The sequence below is a fragment of the Salvelinus sp. IW2-2015 genome, linkage group LG25 (genome assembly GCF_002910315.2).
Source record: "Salvelinus sp. IW2-2015 linkage group LG25, ASM291031v2, whole genome shotgun sequence".
Taxonomy (NCBI): Eukaryota; Metazoa; Chordata; class Actinopteri; order Salmoniformes; family Salmonidae; genus Salvelinus; species Salvelinus sp. IW2-2015.
The window spans coordinates 14,067,020-14,074,519 of NC_036865.1; the positions used below are offsets into that span (position 1 = coordinate 14,067,020).

Sequence of the window (7,500 nt, forward strand, 5' to 3'; positions counted from 1 at the left end):
AGAGAGAGCTAGAGACAGACAGAGAGCTAGAGACAAAGAGAGAGCTAGAGACAAAGAGAGAGCTAGAGCCAGACAGAGAGCTAGAGACAGACATAGAGCTAGAGACAGAGAGAAAGAGAGACAGAGAGCTAGAGACAGAGAGAGACAGAGAGAGACAGAGACAGAGAGACAGAGAGAGAGACAGAGAGCTAGCGACAGAGAGCTAGAGACAGAGAGACAGAGACAGAGAGCTAGAGAGAGACAGAGAGAGACAGAGAGAGACAGAGACAGAGACAGAGAGCTAGAGAGAGAGCTAGAGAGTCAGGAGGGAAGCAGCATCCTGGAAAGACTAACACACTCTGTAACCATAGTTACCGCATGTTGTTACATTCCACCCAGGGAATCCCCATTCTCTGTCTTCAGGTACAGCTGAGAAAGGTCAACAAAAGGTCAGGCTCTATAGTGGAACTAAATGCTTTACCACAGTAGAGTACATTATGAAAGAGAATGCTCATTCCCTAGTAACATACATAGCAACGACATCTAGATACAAGAAGAAATGGAATTTGTGACAGTAAAGGATTTGAATGATCATGTGGTGTCAACATGTGGGTTATTTTCTTTCCAAGTAAATTGCGCTAAAGGTCTTTCTAAGAGTAATGGAAGAGGATTATAGCCATTATACTGGCTGGTTTCCTAAAGAGGATAGTTCAGGATAGAAGACTAAAGTCACTGGATCACTGGATTCATAGGGGTTGAGAGGTCAAAAGGCTGACTGTTGACCGACTGGTTTCCTCCTACAGGGGGGGGGTCAGTGACTAGCTCATTATCACACTAATTACCAGCTATATCATTTGGCTAATGACCATCCAATCAAAAAGTGATCAGAGCCTCTGGGTGGGGCTGTGGAGAACAGGGATGCACCTGATTTATCAACTACTCATCAAGCCCTCAAATAGTTGAACCGGGTGTGTTAGTGCTGGGTTAGAACAAACGTGTACAGTCTGAATTGAAAAACCCTGCTCTAGCCTACCCAGCCGGCCCCTGCACCATCTATACAATGTACTGTGCTATAATGTGATGGGCTATAATGTGATGGGCTATGATCTTGTCTCCATTGACTAGTGTGAAGGGAACAGGCAAGGACCACGAGTAGTGAGTCACTGCTGTCAGCGTGTCCTCACAGGTGAGATGGATGGGGTTTCCCTCCAGGGGCAAGGGGGCGGTCTGACAAGGGCACGTTCACAATGACAGCTTGACGTATGGAGGCGGCAACAAGCAATGCACTACCCATAATTCAGCGGGCTATAAATCCTAGGTAAGGATGAAAGAGTGCCACAAAGGAGATGAGTGTCCATTGGGGCTGTACATAAGCACACCCAGACCCCCCCCCCGATCACACACACAATGGCCACCACGTACACACACACATGCACACACAACTAGTGACAGTACATATGATAAAAACAACCCCCCATTCTATCCCCGACCCTCCATGCAGAAACACAAACACACTAGCACACACACACACACAAACACACACACACACACACAACACACACACCACACACAACACACTCAGTTCACACACACAATCACACACCACCACACACCACACACACACACAGCGACGGACAGCGGATTGCGTTTCACACACACAACGAACACAATCACACACTATGGGCCATATCGACTGTTAAACACAACGGATCCATAGTGTAAATAAATTTAGCTTTGGGTCTCTGCTGATGTTGCAAAAGCGCTACCTTCTGGTGTTGTGTGTGGTGTGTGTGTGTGTGTGTGTGGTGGTGTGTGTGGTGTGTGTGTGTGTGTGTGTGTGTGTGTGTGTGTGTGTGGTGTGTGTGTGTGTGTTGTGTGTGTGTGTGTGTGTGTGTGTGTGTGTGTTGTGTTGGGCCAAGACGATATGGGTTCGCCTCTGACAAGGCATCAGTGGGTTCGATACCGCCCCAGGACAAAGTTTTAGCCCGGCCGCCCCTCCCAATACAGGCTTTTCTGTGCATTAGACCGGATGATCTGTGAGTGTGTACATGTGTGCATGTGTGTCTGTGCGGCTGGGATGGTCTCTCACTCACACTGAGTGTGTTTATTTTTTTAAATTGTGCCTCACACATTCACACGTCACACTCATCGCCCAAGGATGCACTCACTCAACACATGGTGGTTTTTTCGGATCGAGTTGCTTCGCACACACAGTCCCGTGACGTGCGTTCTGGTCGCTCCTCGCCTCGCACACCGCTTCAGGCCAACCCCATAGAATGCTCCAGCTGATAAGGTACCGTCAAACATTCCCACGCCGCTGCCAAAAAATGACCCAAATAGAGACATGAAGGAGGGATTTATTTTCCTTTTCTGTAAGGTAGGGCGTGACAGTCAGTGCTAGAGAATGCACTGACATGCACAATCGTAGTCAGATCTGACGTCGTCGTCGCTGGACCTTTAGAGTATCGCTTGAGTTGTAGTTCGATCGTTCTCTACTTTTTGGTTGGAGGTGTCAGGGCGTTGTGTGAAGAGTTTTTGTGTGAGGCAGCCATGTGTGAACAACAAATCTACCCTCCCAGTATGTGAGCTGTTATGACTCATGTGCCAGCCTGCATATCTATGGATTTTCCTAATTTCTATGTGTTTGGGCAATCGCCCAGGACATGTAGCATGCTCTGGCATAGTATTCATCCCGAGAGGCAGCGTTTTGCTTACATTATATAGACCTTTAAGTCAAACTGTATTCGGGGAAGTTGGCGGGAACCCCATACTAGGTCAAGAACAGGCTAAGCTATGTCCTCGTGTGGCTAATCGACCGAAACACCTTGCCCATCAGCTTAGCCTAAAAGGAGGCAAAAGCACGTATTTGTTGGCCAGGACCTAATAGAGTTACTTATCAACTTTTAGGGGGGGAGCCACAGGGGCGGTCGGACCACCAGGCAACGCGAGCGAATGGACCAGGAGCCAGTCGGGGTGAAATTGGAGGTGAGCGGGGGAGCGAAGCAGAGACAGTGAAGGCAGTTCAGAACTAGGGAGATTGCGGCCAGAGAGAGAGCTATGACGAGAGCTGCCATCGTGTTATCGGATACACCATTCGCTCCTCAACACAAGACAGCCACAGCCGCGAATCCTCAACACAAACCACACACACAAGTTGATGTCACCTGAGTCCACCAGCATCCTACACACATCACACATCAGGGAGGTAGGCTTTTTGGCAACATAGCAGACGGCTAACCCAGAAGGGTACGTTGTGTCTTTGCACGTACTACTGGATCTGGTGATGATATCGCAGGTCTGACTCTCGAGCCAGTGTGTTCGTGTGTGCCATCTGGTGCTCGTAGCTCGCTGCTGGTGATGGTGTGTCGTGTGTGTGTGTGTGTCTGTTGTGTGTGTGTGTGTGTGTGTGTGCCTGTTGCTGTGGTGTGGCGCTGTGCGCTCGTGTGTGGTGTGCTGGTGCAGCCACTGTGTCAGCTGGGTTTTGTCGTCAGCTGTGTAGTCGTTGTGACTAGAGCCTCCATGGGCGGCTTCACTACGAGCCGCGGTGAAGTGTCGCCTGGCGCCGTGTCTTGGCTAGGTGTCAGAAGGTAGAATTGGCGGCGCATGTTATGCCGTAGGAGTAATTCCAGTCTGCATGGCCTTTAGTCAGTAAGCTGTCCACCCTTTAGCGCGTAGCGTGCCGGGCAATAGGTGGTGATTGCATGTGCTGATGTTTGCCTAGCAGGAGCGGTGCTTAGTGCTGTATAGGCACCAGAGGGTCTCCAGTGCTCCCGCCAGCTAGCCCGGTGTGTGCGAATCCGGGCGGGGTGCTTGGGCGCGGGGGAGGTGTGCTCTGGGGTGTGCTTCTGTCGCCCGGCAACTAGAGTGGGTCATGGTCAGCACTCATCCCTTTGTGGCAACTCTTTCATCCCTTACCCTTGTGTAAGAGTGGTGCGGATTAGGCTTACTACGCAGCCGCCTGTAGATTATGGGGTAGTGCATTGCTTGTTGGCCGCCTCGCAATAACGTCTAAGCTGTCATTGTGAACGTGCCCTGGTCAGACCTGCCCCTTGCCCCTGAGGGAAACCCATCCATCCCTCACCTGTTGAGGACCTGCTGACAGCTAGTGACTCACTTTGGGTCTTGCCTGTTCCCTTCACACTATGAATGGTAGACAATCATAGCCATAATTATATTTTTTATTACTAGAATTCGCAGTGCTCACCACAGCCCAGGTGATATCCACGTGCCTGGACCTGTCCCGGTAGCTGCCAGATGTTCTCCCTCCTGTCGGAGAGCTGCCAGAAGTGTCCCTCCTGTCCGGAGCTGCCAGAGTGTCCACCTCCTGTTCCGATGCTGCCGTAGTGCCCTCCTGTCCGGGCTGCCGATGCTCCCTCCATGTTCCGGAGCTGCTCCAGAGTCTCCCTCCTGTCGGGAAGGCTGCCAGACGTCGCGCCTTCCTGGCCGGAACTGCCAGAGTCTGCCACTCCTGTCCGGGTTAGCTACCAGGATCGCCCATACCTGCCGGGGCCCCGCTGCGAGGAACAGTCCCACGTCCCGCACCTCAGAGCCGACACACCTAGCGGATATGAAATGGCCCACCAGACCCTCCCCTATAGGTTTAGGTTTACGGCCGGAGTCCGCACCTTTGGGGGGGGGGGGGGTACTTGTCCCGCCTGACCTTAGAGATCCTTTTTTATGTCTCTATTTGGTTTGGTACAGGGCGTGAGTTGGGGTTGCTGTCTATCGTTGTCTCTGACTTGAGAACTAACTTACGGTAGCCTTTTCCCACCTGTGTTTTGTGGGTAGTTTGTTTTCTGTTTTGTGTTGCAGCACCGACAGGCCTGTTTTGTTTTCGTTCATTTCTTTGTTATTTTGGTTTAGTGTTCTGTTTAACATAAAAATAACATGACCACTTACCACGCTGCGCTTTGGTCACATACCTAATTCAACAGACGATCCGTTACAAAACTGCTGTTACAAGACTCTTATTTACTATTGTTAATAATCTCACAATTGTAAACACTTGCCCCCAATCCCCTTTCCTAATACATGTTGTAAATATTGGATTCATAAATTGGGCCTTCTATATCTTGTACTTATAAATATCAGCGGTCTCAGCCTCCATGTATATTTATGCTTGCAATAGTTTAATGTGTCGGGGGCTAGGGTCAGTCTGTTATATCTGGAGTATTTTCTCCTGTCTTATCCGGTCTCTCTCTCTCTCTCTTTCTTTCTCTCGGAGGACCTGCGCCCTAGGACCATGCCTCAGGACTACCTGGCCTGATGACTCCTTGCTGTCCCAGGCAAATCCTGTCGTTAGCTGCTGCTCCAGTTTCTTCTACTGTTCTGTCTGGCGGCTGATGGAAACACTAACCTGTTCACAGGATGTGCTACTGTCCCAGATCGCTGCTGTTTTTCAACTCGGTCTAGAGAGCAGCAGGTAGCTGATGAGATACTCTGAATGATCGGCTATGAAAAGCCAACTGATCTACTCCTGAGCGTGTCTGACTCGTTGCACCCTCGTAAACTCTGTGATTATTATTATCTGACCCTGCTGGTCATCTGATATGACATTTGACATCTTGGCCATGTTCCTGTTATAGGGATTTCGCACGCGGCGACAGCTCAGAAGAGAGACTGGTCCACCCCCATAGCCTGGTTCTCTCTAGGTTTCTTCCTAGGTAGGTCAGGGTTTTCTGGCCCTTTCTAAGTGCGAGTTTTCACTAGCCACTCGTGCATTCTTACACCTGCATGCCTTGCTAGATTTGGGGTTTTAGGCTGGGTTTCTGTGCAGCACATTGAGACATCAGCTGATGTAAGAAGGGCTTTATAAATACATTTGATTGATTGATTGATTGACTTATGCTGACATGTTTATTCTATTCTACTGAGCCATTTACTTTATGTTCATATTGTTACGTTTTATTATTTATTTTTGTTGCATTGTCGAGAAGGAATCTGTAAGTAATCATTTCTGTAAGTAATCATCATCAACAATTGATGATTGTTTATACCATGTGTATCCTGTACATTCGACTAATGAAACTTGAAACTTGAAAGTACTACTGTAATGCTATAGAGGACAGGAAGTCTACTGTACTTCTGCCTGTCTCCACTAGATGTCTCTGTACTGCGGTGTGTTGGTTCAATCTCACCTGGTACTGGCCACAGGGATGGAGGGGCTCCTGGACAGATTTAATCATAGAGAAACTATGAGTAGTCTTTTGCAGCCAATCTGTTTATTTAATTGAAGAAATTTGGGTTAATTTAAATTGATCCGAAATATACTGGTTCCTTCAGGTTCATTTGATATAATATGCAAAATATAGGCTTCATCAAATGTGATAATGTACGTATGGCTTGTATCTATACGTGTGACACAACAGGAGGAACCCGAGAGATAGCTCTGTCTCAGGTCCCAGTCAATGAGACATTTCAATGAAGTGAATGAATGGCGGAGCGGAGTGAGACTAGAGACTGAGATCAATAGTAATCACGAGGTGCTGTTGCGTTCAGAGGAGATGACACATGGATGTGTGTTTCTGTATCTCAGCCAAACTGCTGCAGGGAGAGACACTTGGTGTACACACTGAACGCTACCCTGAGAGTCTCAAACACTGATGTGACTACATTCTAAAAACATAGCCTAGGATGTTACAATGAGAAGGAAAGAGAAAGAGAGGGGAGGGGGAGAGAGTGCATACTCTCTTGGGAGATAAATCAGACTTCAAAAATGTTTTCTGTGAGAAACACTTGGCTTACGCACAAACACAGATTTCACCATGAGATCCGCCATCATTGTAGATCTGCCAAATGTATTTGTATTTTTTTTTAATGTTCAATGTTGGACTTAAAACACTGTAAAATCACTAGGAATTAGGTAGAACTAAATTCCGGCCAACTGACCATCCACACAAGGAAAAATCGGCCCACGGCTGAATGTAATTGGGGACACTTGCTGTAGATAATGGCCACTGCTTATCATTAGCCACACCATATATAGACTACGCAAGCTATAAACAGTGACTACATACAGACATAGGCCATACATAGGGGATAAATAGTCTCAACGTAGGAGCTTTCTCTTTTTTCGAACCCCATCTGGGGCTTCAAACAGATACAGAGGGCAGCATAGGTTAGACATTGGGGCAACACAAACAATATGCAGAGTCCTCACAACCTACACTCCAGGCTATGTAGTGAATGCATAGGGCTACACAGGTCATACACAGGGCTTACACATGCTACTCAGGTACAGCTTGTACTGCCAAAGCCTCATTAGAGTTAGTGCTGTTGTACTGTGCTGTAGGGGGGTTGGTGGATACTAGTGTCTACACTACTCTCAAGAACTGTTGGAAGGCCAAAGCACCACTGAGCCAAATACCAATAAAGGGATGGTTTGGCAGCTCCATTGAGGGAATGGGGCCAAGGGCATGTAAGGTTTGAAACTGGACATAACTGTAAGAGTGCTGTATGGTGTAAAAGGCATGTCCGGAGTACTACCTAATGGTATGTAATGTTACACTCTGTGGTCTAGTG

General features: G+C 48.1%; 1 pseudogene; it reads right to left on the reverse strand.

Annotated features, from left to right (window-relative positions):
- The window catches only part of LOC111951711 (regulating synaptic membrane exocytosis protein 1-like), an 80,028-nt pseudogene that overhangs the window by 42,725 nt on the left and 29,803 nt on the right, over positions 1-7,500 (reverse strand).